The sequence below is a fragment of the Myotis lucifugus genome, unplaced genomic scaffold, assembly GCF_000147115.1.
Source record: "Myotis lucifugus unplaced genomic scaffold, Myoluc2.0 scaffold_149, whole genome shotgun sequence".
In the NCBI taxonomy this organism is placed as follows: Eukaryota; Metazoa; Chordata; class Mammalia; order Chiroptera; family Vespertilionidae; genus Myotis; species Myotis lucifugus.
This window is the reverse complement of record NW_005871197.1, coordinates 713,911-728,393: the sequence shown is the minus strand read 5'-3', so window position 1 is coordinate 728,393 and position 14,483 is coordinate 713,911. Positions and strand designations below refer to the sequence as shown.

The 14,483-nt window shown below is 42.8% G+C and overlaps 2 pseudogenes; one reads left to right on the top strand and one right to left on the bottom strand.

Moving 5' to 3' along the window:
• Nucleotides 1-2,319: 2,319 nt before the first annotated feature.
• LOC102439771 lies at nt 2,320-3,796 on the top strand (annotated as a pseudogene).
• A 6,887-nt stretch (nt 3,797-10,683) lies between these two features.
• LOC102441024 lies at nt 10,684-12,738 on the bottom strand (annotated as a pseudogene).
• Between the last annotated feature and the right edge of the window lie 1,745 nt (nt 12,739-14,483).

Here is a 14,483-nt window from a genome sequence, read left to right as displayed (position 1 = left end):
GGTGCTGAGGCAGGAGCAGGTGCAGACAGACACACCTGGTGGGCAAGATGGCCCTCTCTGAGGTGCCTTTGGTCAGCGTTCAAGATCAAGAGCCCAGAGGCAGAGAGGAATTCTGTCCTCTCAGTGAAACAGTGGGGTAGTCGGGGTGACTGTAGAGGAGGAATGTGCACTTTGGGTGCCAGCACCCATGAGTGAAGGCTGCCCTGACTGAGCCTCGCTTGCTTGGGGCCTAGCAAACTCCTGCCGGGTAGCGGGTGACAGGGCGTGCTTTTCGGAATGAATGAGAGAAAACATTGATTCTCCTGCTGCCCACGAAGGTGGAAAGTAAAGTGGGGAGACATGTGGGGAGTGAGCAAGGTTCCCTCTCTGGGGGTTCCAAATCTGGTGTAGGTTTCTTTCACTACTGACTAGAGATATATAGGGTGTCCCCCCAAAATGTATACACACTTTGAATACCTACTAATTCCAATGGTTTTAAGGATAAGAAAGGAGCTGTTATCTGTTAAAAGTGTGGGCACAAACAGGTAGTTGGACATTCCCTGAGGGGTCCAACTACCTGTTTGTGCCCACACTTTTAACAGATAACAGCTCCATTGGAGAGGGTGAAGGCCAGACTGTGGGGCCCCTTCCCCCGCCCCTACCCCAGTGCACGAATTTTGTGCACCGGGCTACTTGTCAACAATAATCAACAAGGATTTACATGAGTATCTAAGGAATTAAGTGAATTAAGGTGGGGATGATGCTTCAGCTACCATTATCTAGATTAACTGGGTGGTATCTAGATTAACTGGGTGGTGCACAGCTCTGACCTTTGCTAGGGCTTCAAAGGTCACTAGCTTTTGGGGGTCTCTACTCTTCTCTGCTAGTGAAGATGATAGGTGGTCTCCAACAATGAGAGAAACAGGAAATAAGAATGAATTTATTTGCCGAAACCGGTTTGGCTCAGTGGATAGAGCGTCGGCCTGCGGACTGAAGGGTCCCAGGTTCGATTCCGGTCAAGGGCATGTACCTTGGTTGCGGGCACATCCCCAGTGGGGGATGTGCAGGAGGCGGCTGATCGATGTTTCTCTCTCATCGATGTTTCTAACTCTCTATCTCTCTCCCTTCCTCTCTGTAAAAAATCAATAAAATATATTTAAAAAAAAAAAAAAAAGAATGAATTTATTTACTTTAAAATGGTTAGTAATATTTATGAATAACAGAATCCTGTATTTCTATAGGGCTAACTAGATATAGTTAACCTTTAAAATTCACATTAAAAACAAAACCCTGTCCTTCCAAGACCTGTCTCTCAAGGCATTTGCTGTACATAATGTTACAGGGTGGGATAAGGCCTCTTCTCCCCTAGTTGCTAATAGAAGTAGGGTTCTTTTTTAAAAAATATATTTTATTGAATTTTTACAGAGAGGAGGGAGAAGGATAGAGAGTTAGAAACATCGATGAGAGAAAAACATCGATCAGCTGCCTCCTGCACACCCCTCACTGGGGATGTGCCCGCAACCAAGGTACATGCCCTTGACCAGAATCGAACCTGGGACCTTTCAGTCTGCAGGCTGACGTTCCATCCACTGAGCCAAACTGGTTAGGGCTAGAAGTAGGGTTCTTGGGGGTACCACTGGAATAAGCATTTCTGGAGGCCTCCACAGGAGGATATGATATAGTAAAAGCTTTATTTCTGTGGAATTATATCCCTGGGTTTCCAAAGTCCTTATTTCCCTTATTCCAGTCATAAAAGAAGTGTAACTGGGGCCTCAGTAGAGCTAAAATCAGATCCAATGTCCAGAGTTTCCTTTCCATGTTGGGCTGGGTCCAGTCCAGCATCAGGCTAGCTTAGCTTGTGTTCTCCCGCTGCAGCCCATTAGTCCATTATATGTGGATCCACAGGGCCACATGGCTATAGAGGAAACACAGGCAGCAGCAAAACAATAGAGTCCCATGAGCCAAGAGCACAAGAGCTACAAGAGCCCAAGAGAGTGAACTCATTTGTTTAATGGACTATGTATTCCCCAATCTTTGTTTGCAGTGGCCGTGCCCATTCTGGCCAATCATCTCTGTCCCAGGTGTGATTGTCAGGCTAGTATCTTCCCAATGTCATCCCAACTTTACTGGGCATGCCTCTATCTTCCCTTTATTGGACCCCTTCTCCCCCCACACACCTACCGCCGAGTGATCTGCAGGGAATGAGCCAGTATTCCCCAGAAGTGTGAAATTGCAGCTTCCTGATGAAGCTTCCCAAATGCCATGCCTATAATGTTTGGCCATCCCTTTGCTCCTTTTCTATTACTAATAACTACCTAATTATAATAATATCAGGCTAGTGACCGGGGGCAGTGGCGGCGGCGAGTGGTTCCCTGCGGCCTCGAAAAATCCTGCAAAAATGTCTCTGTACCCATCTCTTGAGGATCTGAAGGTAATTCAGGCTCAAAGTGCCTTTTCTGCAAACCCTGCCAACCCAGCAATTTTGTCTGAAGCATCTGCTCCCATCTCTCAAGATGGAAATCTCTATCCTAAATTGTATCCGGAGCTTTCTCACTACATGGGCCTCAGTTTAAATGGAGAAGAAATAGAGGCAAATATGGCCATGGTCCCTGGAGCACCAACTCAGGGGTTGGTAGCAAGACCTTCCAATATGAACTATATGGTGGCTCCTGTAACTGGTAATGATGTTGGCATTCGTAGAGCAGAAATTAAGCAAGGGATTCGTGAAGTCATTTTGTGCAAGGATCAAGATGGAAAAATTGGGCTCAGACTTAAATCTATAGATAATGGCATATTTGTTCAGCTTGTCCAGGCAAATTCTCCAGCCTCATTAGATGGTCTGAGATTCGGGGACCAAGTGCTGCAGATCAACAGGGAAAACTGTGCAGACTGGAGCTCTGATAAAGCACACAAGGTGCTCAAGCAGGCTTTTGGAGAGAAGATTACTATGACTATTCGTGACAGGCCCTTTGAACGCTCAATTACTATGCATAAGGATAGTACCGGGCATGTTGGTTTTATCTTTAAAAATGGAAAAATAACATCCATAGTAAAAGACAGTTCTGCAGCCAGAAATGGTCTTCTCACAGAACATAACATCTGTGAAATTAATGGACAGAATGTCATTGGGTTGAAGGACTCTCAAGTTGCAGACATATTGTCAACATCTGGGACTATAGTTACTATTACAATCATGCCTGCTTTTATCTTTGAACATATTATTAAACGGATGACACCAAGCATTATCAAAAGCCTGATGGACCACACCATTCCTGAGGTTTAAAAGTCACGACACAATGGAAACTTGGCTGAACTTCTCCAGTTTACTTCTTTGGCAACTTCACTCGATATTATGCACAGGAAGCTTCCTAGGAGCCAGAGAGCATATGCTGCATGAGGTCCTTTCTGTCTTACAGTATGGCTGGGAATCTAACTGTTTGATCTGATAATAATTGTTCAGACTTCAAAATAGTTGTAGCCTTATCCTGGTTTTACAGATGTGAAACTCTCAAAATCAAGAGACTTACTTTCATAGATTAGTTTCTCTACTGGAAACCTGATGCTTTTACAAGCCATTATGATTAGAATGACTGATGCAGGCTTAGCTTTGTGTTGGAGCCAGTCACCTTTGTCCTATAAATCAAGTAGTGCTGTTACTTTAGTTCTATGGTATATTTGCATTTTTACTGTTACCATAGGACATTTAGAATGATTGCTTTCGATAGTTGTTTTGTTTTTTTTAGTTATCTGTGTGTAGTGTGTTTCTGTAAACACCAATTAAATAACACTGGTTTCATTCCATGTAGGAAGCATTAAACAGTGTATGCAAATTGTATTAATTATCATTAAATTTTAACTACCTTCACTTAATATGCTTGAACTGCTGCCTTAAGCATCTAGAAGAAAAGTCAAAATATAACTATGGCTGCCTTTCTAACACCCATAATGCAGTTCCATATTAAACTGACATGTACGTTAGCCCAGAACAAGAGCTATATATATAGCGTAGCTGTTTAGTTGCATTTGAGATTTTCTAGTTATAGTCATTGTGTAATGAATGCAAGTACTTCTCATAGTTCCTGGTATCATTTTCTGATAAATGAATTACTATATATTTAATGTAAAAATTCTTAATACTAAGTAGAATAAACTTTTGACTTTTTTCCAAAAAGAAATAATAATAATAATATCAATAACACTTCTTTAAATGGGTTTTTTGGTTTTCACCCAGGATGTCCATTTCTAGCTTATGTATTTTGTTGAATATAACTGATAAATACATTTTTAATTTTGCTTTTGATAACTGGCAAAGTTTACAAAAGAAAAAATATATTTCATTAACTTGTTCCTAGCTTTCTAAACCTGAAGGCTTAACATTGTCCACATGAAAAGTGTTCAATTCACTATGTAGGGAAATTTAGAGCATTACACATGACATAGATAGTGGGTCTGCGTTTAACAAGATAAGAATAAGAAACTTTGAAATTTTTAAATAATCATGTCCGAGGTAAGAAAAAAGTAACTACCTTTACCTGTATTCAAGAACTAAGCAAATTAACAAAACAAGAACACACTAGAAGCAATGACATGCATATGATTCAATGAGTAATATTTTTAAATAAACATTGTGCTGACATCTCATTTATATATCAGCTGATGTGTTTATTAAGTATAACTAAGCTTATTGGAAAGAATATATTCAAAAGATCTTATTTTCACTGGTTTGGGTTAACAGATTTCTCACACTTAACTGCAGATTAAGATATAAATAGAAGATATTAATAGATATAAATTAATTCCTGTAATTTTATACTTTTTAAAAGCAGATATAGAAAATTAGAAAATATTATGAAAAATAGAGCCCTATGTCTGGCTCTGCTATCAATTAGTAATATAACTTTGAGAAGACTCTTAATCTCTGAGCTTTATTATCTCTAAAAAGACAAGACTAAATTAACCACTGTTCTTTTCAAACACTAAAATAAATCTGTAATTTGTAATAACAGGAAAAGGAAATAGCAACTTTACAAATTTGTAACTTTAAACAAAGTTAATACACTAAAATTTCAGATTTTGAAGTAGTTGATAGTTTTGTTAAAATTTGATGAATAGGGTCATTTCTAATAAATATGAGTAACATGAATTATTTTTTAAAGAATAATAGTTCATTGACCCAGCATTCGAACATCAATTGTATGAGAAATTATATCAATGACAAGCCTGCAAATCTACTATCCATTGAAACTCAACTAATCTGAAATCTAAAGAGATGACAAATTTTATTCAAAAATAACAGAAAACTGAACTGAAAAAGAAAAGCCATAAGCTTCGTCTCACTCCTGACATTATAATTTCCAGTTGTCACATTTTAATGCCCTAGACACCAAATAAACTCAAAACTGGTTTTCCCAGCAGCTATTAGTGAAACCCCTCCTAGCAAAAGTTTGAAAAGTGATTTCCATGGAAAAATGAAACATGGAAAGTAGTCGATCTTATATAAGAAATCCTATATAATAAAAGCCTAATATGCAAGTCAACTGATCAGTGGAATGACCTACAGAATGACAGGTCGTATGACACGCATTAACCACCATGGGGCACACACTCACCACAGGAGCTACCCCCAGCCCTCAGGCCCTAGGCCAGCCTAGGCAAGTGCTAGTGGGTGCCCCCTGATTGCCCCACTGGTTGCCCCACAGATTGGCCCTGATTGCTGGCCAGGCCTAGGGACCCTACCTATGCACGAATTTCGTGCACCAGGACTCTAGTAAGACTATAACAGTCCCTGTCCATCATTAAGAAATATTTTCAATTTCTACTTCTAGATTTATAAGAAGCGAATTTCTATTTCATTTTTATGACAACTTGAAGACCTTGGCTGCAGAGAAGACTCTGGTCTTATTTTGTTTTGCTTTGTTGTGTTGATAACATCTTCATCTGTCATTAATCTCTGCCACCAAATTCACACTAAGAGTCTAATTCCTGGAGGGCACTCAGTAATTGTGAACACCACCCAATCCCAAACAACAAAGATACCAATTCTTTAAAAGAGCTGAAGATTCAGTGAAGACCATAAAGCACTGCACAGAAAGGATTCCATAGGGGTAAAGAATGAAGAATGGAAAGTACCTTCTCCTAGCATTTGAATAAGCAAACAAGTCTACACATTACTCAGAAGATTATCAAGCAGTGAATAATAAAATGAGGGCTGCCTGCCTTGGAGATAGGTCTTAGGTAATTAGGATCATAACATCAGAACCAAATGAACAGTACCCAGAGTCAAGTCAATTATGACTTTCTGTGCTTTTATTTTCTCTAGCAGAACAATAATTCTCTCTCTCTCTCTCTCTCTCTCTCTCTCTCTCTCTCTCTCTTTCTTTTTATGCAGTTTTGTCACAGTTAAGCCATGAAGAAATACCATGTAACAGAGTTTAGGAAATGATAAAGGTATTTTATATAGTATATGATACTGTATAAACGTAAAATAATCATTATTGTCATAGTTTTAAATGTAGATACTATTTAACATTTCTGTGTTGGATCCGAGAGAACCTCCTAGAAAAATGGGCTTTCTCATGAATTCTTGAACTTCAAATTGAGCCCAAGAGGGAGGCTAAATTTCTATCATGCTGGTCCTCATTAAAATGATCCCAAACTTTACCATCTATAAATCAACCATAAAAGGCTTTTGAAAGATGATTATCACATACATATCATGAATGCAAATCTACTCTTGGATATAACCCTGAATCCATTATGCTACATCTATTTTCTCTGTAATCAACACAGTGGCAATCTCTATTAGGGCAAGACTCATCCAATCAAGACATTAAATGGAACCTTGTTTTCATATATTAATTGGTCAAGAATAAAAGCAGAATACCTAGGAGACTGACGAGGTTGCTACACCTCTGGCTCTCAGTTCTATATTTAAGTCGGAAGAATTTGTCAGCTTTTTCCTCTTTCTGGTGTTCATTTTTACCTCACCTTGTTTAAACCCATCCTCTGTCATCGATCTTATAATTCTCTGGTGTGGTAGGAAGTAAGAAGAAGAGGAAGCAATACTAGAATGAATGCACAGTGACTGCTGGTTTTAAGGCAACCAAACAAATCACATCATCCAGGCTGAAAACAAAAACATTAAATCTGTACACCCTCTTTCTCTTCTATATATTCAGGACTAACATTAAGCTTGTGGCTCACTATATGGTTAGCTAGCTGAGGCTGAGGAGGCACACAACCTTTCTTTTATCCATTATTCCCTCCTGAATAATAGCCAAGGCTGCTAGTAGCCTTCTCACTTACATATAAAATCACTAGAAGCCTGGTGCACAAAATTTCAGGGGGGGGGTAGGATCCCTCAGCCCGGCCTGAGCCCTCTCACAGTCTGGGACCTCTCAGGGGATGTCCACCTCTCAGAGGCTGTGATCCTACCTGTGGAGAAAAATGATGCTTTGTCCGCCTGGAAAGATAGCGGATGAGGACAAGGGAGTATAGGAAGATTCTTTGCAGACTGAAAGCCTGGAGGGCCTCCTGGAAGAAAAGATATTTAATTCAGTTACAGATGCTGTCAGAATCAGGATGAGGGAGGAAGGGAAAGACCAGGTTATGTCCTCTATGAGGATCCTAATAAAACGGTAAGTTAAACCAAACATACAACCAGGGTTAATGGGGTCACTAGAGAGTTAAATAAGTTCTTTGTTCTTTGAAATTTACTACTTTGTTAATTTGCTAAGCAAATAGTTAACTTGAAAAGACTTTTCTCTTGCTTTTCTTACAAGCAATCTCAGAACCAAGCAATCTTGGAACCTAGCCAGCCTTTGTTTTAGCCTTTAAATCTACCCCAGAACTTCAGAATTTCAATTTAATACAGCGAATTTACAACCAAGGTAAGAGCAACTGATAGAAATTTTTATTAGCTAAGTGGGCTGATTCCCTCTGTAATAGTGAGCAAAAGACTCTGAGAAAAATAAATCTTGCAGTTGCTAGAGACTTTTGCAGGCCATCATGGGTCCAGCCCAAACATTTAGCCAGACTAATGAACAGAAACGCAGAATAAATCAAAGTAGCTCTCACTTCACAAAGACCCGTTAATGAGCAGCCAAGACAGACAAATAACCGTACTCACACTCTCTCAGTAGACTAGCTGAGCAGATAAATGGAACAATGCCCAATTCCCCAGATGGGCATGGGGGCACTCCTGGCACCCATGTCCCAGAACAGAATTCTTTTTTTAAAAAAATATATTTTATTGATTTTTCACAGAGAGGAAGGGAGAGGGATAGAGAGTTGGAAACATGGATGAGAGAGAAACATGGATTAGCTGCCTCCTGCACACCTCCCACTGGAGATGTGCCTACAACCAAGGTACATGCCCTTAGCTGGAATTTAACCTGGGACCTTTCAGTCCGCAGGCCGATTCTCTATCCACTGAGCCAAACCGGTTAGGGCCAAGAACAGAATTCTTGACCAATGTCTTGGTGAGAACCAACCAGAGGAGTTAAGACTGAGTCCAGTCCCCCTTCTCGGTAGCAAATTGGCTAGTCCTACACAAACAAACAGCTGTTCACTCAAAATTACTCAATTGAATCCCTTTTTAAAATTTTCAACATGCAATTGAGAACAGTGGGTTTACTTTGTCCCGACCCCATGATGATCGGTGGTGAGAAACAGACAAGGGAGGGGGTGACCTGTTTTCACAGATCCTCACGCAGATGCCTGCCTGGCTGCATCCATTGGGAGCTTAGATTCGTCTTAGCTAAGGTGCACCCGTATAAACCCCGGGCCTGGTCACCTCCAAGTGGGGGTGAGTCACCGTTATGCCATATGAGGAATCTCGGAACCCCAGGTTGGGGCCCACTCAGACTCCATAACCGAAGTCGTGGAGCCACACAGAGGAGAGGAGATGGCAGGCCCTCTCTCTCCACACTCACACACTTTCACCAGACATTCACTCAGAGTTTAAACAATCTATCCAAATCCTAATTCCCAATTCCTGACTAATTGCCTAAGGGAGCTCTATGGCTTCCCAGGAGGTGATCAAGCTCCCCTTCCACTCATTTGGAGTGGGCCTCACTGATAGTGGGTCGACGAAGACGACTGACCCTGACCCATTTTGACAAAGACAACAAATGTGGAAGTGGAAAATAAGACACCAACACAAAAAGCAGGCGAATGGCCAATGGCGGCCTTTGTTTGCCATTCTAACATATTTATTGCCTTCAAAGTCCAGCTAAAGTGATCAAGGCCAATATCATCCCTCACGAGGAGATGTGGGTGATGATGGCCAAGCATATCAGGAAACGTGTCTGTCGGTGATGGTGATCCTCCATCCCCTCATCATTCATTATGCTCTGACCTTCCGCATCCAATCTCTTCAAAGATCCCCAGGTGATAGGAGGAGCCATCTCTGTCTGAAGACACCTCCACTGGGGTGTGTCCTGCAGGATCAAACCTGCCATCTTCTCCACTATGGACCCGATCTCGAACTCGGTCACCATTGTCTGCGCCTTGAACCTCGTGTTAGGGCTTCATCCGCTCTGCTGGCAGCCACAAAGGTCCTGTAGGGAGAGAAACATAAGCATACCCTCTTCCCCAAGTTAGTAGCTCTACCAGACCCTTCCATATGGAGGACTCCTGGTCCCGATACCAGACTTTAGGGTGAGGCTTCTTTTCTTGAGGAATATAGTGCCTTTCAGCAGCTGTCTCCTCATGCTGCTGATTCAAAAATTTTAAAGAATAGATTGCCCTATTCAGTCTGTCTCTAGGGGTCATGCTTCTACTCCCCCTTTTTTGTTTTAACAACATAGCCTTTAAAGTGGAGTGAGCTCTGATGAAATAGTAAAAGCAGCTGCTCATCCCTAGCAGTAAGAGCAGCCTTAGGAATTTTTTGACCATGTTGAACTGCATATTGAGAGTTACTGATAATATTTAATGGAGTATTGGGAAAGTGTTGTAATGCTAAAATCACAGTTCCAACCTACGCTCGCTGGAGGCTGGAATATCCTTTAGTAATAAATTTTTTCAGCTTTCATGCTCATACCAGCAAATCCCAGCTATACCAGTCTTTCCGGAGCCATCAGTAAAAACAGTCATTGCATTCTCCATAGGAGTCAAAGAAATAACTCTAAAAGGTTGACACTGATCATGCTGAAAAATTTGTATCAGCTTATCACCAGGAAGTCTATACTTGATTTCTCCCACAAAATCAGCCATAGTTACCTGACCATGTATGCTATGATGACGACGGCCCGGTAAGGTTGTGATGTCCTCGGTGAGTGTGATGCGGGCAGGGCGGGGGGCAACAGCGGCAGCCTGGCAGCCATGCAGTCGTCCTGAGGCGGTGGCGGCAGGAAGTCGGGGGGCATTGTCATCTCACCGTTCCACCTGGAGGAGCTCACCAACTGCCCAGCCTAGCAGCTGATAACAAACCAGAGGATAGACATCTAGGGGTCATACAGCGACCACGCACCTGGAGCCTGAAGCTTGCTACGGCTTCCACAGATGCGCTCCCACAAACAAAGAACAAAGACAAAACCAACCAGACAAATGCAACCTAAGGTTGCCCAGACCAGGACCCCCGGACACCGTTGTTCCGCTGCGTCCGAGGTTCCGCTGCGTCCAGCCCTCTTTTGAGTTCTAAAGGTAACATTCCACAGACAGATACCAGATTCTTACCTCCCCGCTGGAGGTCCAGGTGGCTTGTCATTTTCGGATTGCAGTTTTGGGAGGAAAACACTCCGCCTCCCTGGGACCTCGGACAGGGACTGGAGTGTCCTCGCCTGGGGCATCCGGGGTGTCCAGCAGCAACTCGGCCTGAGTCGATCTCACTGGAGCCTCCAAATGTAACGGGGCGACCTGCGGAGACGACCACCAGGGACTCAGATCAAGATTTAGGAGCCTTTATTAAGCTGGCCCGCGACTACAGGCACAGCACCTGCCGAAGCAAAGGCTGAAATGCAGCGCCGACTGCAGGAGTTACAGTGTTTTATTTGCAAAAACCACAAAGTTACAAAACCTTAGTTCCCAACACAGTACAGTATCAGTACCTTCCTATCTATGTGTTCTAGGAACATAGAGTACAACATGCTGGGAAGGGGCCATGAGACCACATCTCAAGGCCTGGCCTGTTGTCAGTACCTTCCTATCTATGTTTTAGGAACAGACAGCACAGCCCGCCCCGTCTGGCCAAAGTGCCAGATATGCAGCCCAGCACAACCCTCAGCTGTTGGCCTCCAACCTCTGGTTCATCTCCCATACCACTGACCTGCCTTCCTGGAGCTACTCACCTTCAAGATGACTGTGGTCCGCTTGACCGTCCACAATATGACTTTAAAGTCATATTGGGTTGATGTTAGTGTTTTCATGATGTTCCTCCTTGGCGGATGACCCACAGCCAAGGAACCTTAAAAGACACTGGAAGGCCCTCCTAGCCACCTCCCTCCAGGCCGGGGAGCTTTGATGGGCGGCTCCCTCACTGCTGCTGGTGGTGGTGGTGGTGGTGCTGCTGTTGCTGCTCTGGCTGCTGGCACCGATCTCGATTGTATTGATCTTGTATGTGCTTGAGATGGAGTTATCCATGCTGGATTGTGAGGAAGAGGCGGCTTTGGTTTCTATGATGGGTTCGGCGGGCACCCTAAACCTCTGGCAGTTTGGGGGGATGGAATGCTTTTTGGTCTTTTTAGTAAGTGACTGACCAACCTCTTGGCTCGAGCATGTGGTACTGGAGCTACTGGTGTAAGTGGTACGGAAGGGCTTTACCTTGATGTGGCGGCCTGGCATCTTCGTTTTCATTGTAGTAAGAATTAGATATGTGCCCATGAAACGGTCAAATTTTCTGTGTCCCAAGGAATCCTCGATGGATTCCCGCCTACACCCAAGGTGATTCATCGTTCTTACTATGGCTGGGTCCACCTTAACCTTGGGAGGCTCCCTGTACGGCTTCATGATCTTCTTGTGGCCCTTATTCAGCCAAGGGTCTTTCATCACGGCTTCCATGGTTGGTCTTTTTCTAGGGTCGAGAGTGAGCAATTTTCTTAGAAGATTTTGGGCCTTCTTTGATAATATGGATGGTACCTGGTAATCTCCACTGAGTATCTGACTCTTCACTTTCGTAATGTTGTCCCCCTCAAACGGTGTCACCCCTGTCAGCATATGGTATAGTAATACCCCCAAACTCCACACGTCAGACTTTCGCCCATCATAGGTACAACCCTGCAACATTTCTGGGGCCGCATAGCCTATGGAGCCACAGAAGGTGGACAGCATATGGTCTTTCACTTGCCTACTGTACCCAAAGTCAATTAATTTGATCGTCATATCATTATCTATTAGAATATTGCCTGGTGTTAGGTCTCTGTGGATGATGTTCTTTTTGTGGCAGTATTGGACCGCCGATACTACCTGCCGAAACATGGTGCGGGCTTCTCCCTCGCTCATGGTCCCGTTCTCCTGCAAGTGCTCAAGTAAACTGTCTCCTTGGATGTTCTCCATCACTAGGAAGATCTTCTCCTCGGTGACGAGCACCTCAAACAATTTGGTAATGTTAGGGTGGTTTACCTTCTTAAAGCAATGGACTTCTTGAAAAAATCGAGGGATGCCCTTCCGTCGAACCGCCTTGATGATCACGTGTGCCCCGGTCAGTATGTGCTGAGCCAACCGCACCTCGGATGATGGTCCCTTTTGGATGGTGTTCAGGAGGAGATACTCTCCAATATAGTGTCCCCTGTGGGGGGAATGGTATCCACAGATGTTAAACATGGCACCTTACAAATAAGACAAAAAAGTGACAAAACAAGACAAACAGACAAAATTAGAAAGTGAGAAATTGAAAAGGAGAATGGCCAAAACAAGGTAAGGAATCCAAGTCCACCAGGTCACCGAAAATAAGCTTCCTGGGCTATAACGGACTAAAACCTCTGCTTGCTCAGGGTCTTATATAGGAGTGGTTTGCAATTTCATCACAGTGGTGCCTTATGAGGTCAGAACAAGAAATGGACCCGATGACGGCTGGGGTGTGGTTTGCAATTCCCTCACAATGGCACCTTGTGAGGTCAGAGCAAAAAATGGACCAATGACAGCTGGGATGTGGTTTGCAATTTTCATCACAATGGTGCCTTATGAGGTCATTTCAGGAAACGGAACAAACACGGCTGGGGATAAACCACAGTGATTTTCTAAGTTTTTGGTCTCATGACTCTGGGAAAAACAACAAGGTAACCCACAAAGGGCTTTTTGTTTATGTAGGATTTAAATATTGCTATTTACTTTATTAGAAATGAAAATCTGTAAGGTGCACGTGCACAAACACACACAAAGGAAAAGTCTGACTGATTCTCATGCTCTAGGCCTCAGTTCAGATGTCACCTGCTTAGAGAGGATGTCCCTGATCCATCTATTCCTACCTTCCTCACCCAGCTGGTCAGGTTTGTCGTCTTCATAGCACTGACCACAGTGTGGCTGATTCTTGTTTACTGTCAGTCCTTCCCATGAAGGGAGGAGCGTGACTGGAGGGGTTCCTGTATCTAGCACAGTGAGTGGCAACAAAACAAGTATTTAATCAATATTTTTTCACTGGATTAACAGAAGAGTTTGGGAGAACAAAAGAAAATATGGCCAACTACTTATTTAATTAAAGTGATTCATAAAAAGATCTTTAAAAACTCAGCTTTTGGGGCAGATAAGATAGGACTGAAGAGGGCTGAAGTTTTGGTTTCCAGGTATGTATGTACTCAGTGAGGCTGAGGAAAGGCCACTGTTGGAGCCTTGCTCTAAAGATGAAAGGAGATGGTGTGTTCCTCCAATGGTACTTGCTAAGGATGCAATAAATCTGGATCCAACTACAGGTATTTTTACAACTTGAATATCCATTTCCAGATGACACAAAGGACTTCTCTGGTGACCCTGAATAGGCCATTTACATAAATCCCCATGTTACTTAAATGAAGCATCTCTGTGAACAGAAGTGATGCTGAGGCTTATTCATTTACATTTATAAATACACTAAAATATCTGGGTGAAAGAATTTCTGCTGAGGTACAAAATATTCTGGGGCAAATTCTACTTTTTCTGGAGTCAGAGAGGGACCAGGCAGGCTTGAGGACATTTAGGGGAAGCCTCTGGCATATTATGTTTCAAACTAACTACTTTGAGTACATCGGGTGTTTTAACCACATGTTTAACTTATTATTCTAGTAATTACTTTCCTTTAACATTTCCCTACTAAAATCTCAGCTCTGTGTATAGGGAATATTTAGAGGGAGACTGTGAGCTTTTAGATTGTGATTTTTACCTACATCAGTGACACTGAGCTACTAAGCATGACAGTCTCTGATATTGAAGGTGGAAAGTGAAGTGGGGAGACATGTGGGGAGTGAGCGAGGTTCCCTGTCTCGGGGTTCCAAATCTGCTGTTGGTTTCTTTCATCGCTGACTAGAGATATACAGGGTGTCCCCGCAAAATGTATACACACATTGAAGACCTACTAATTCCAATGGTTTTAAGAG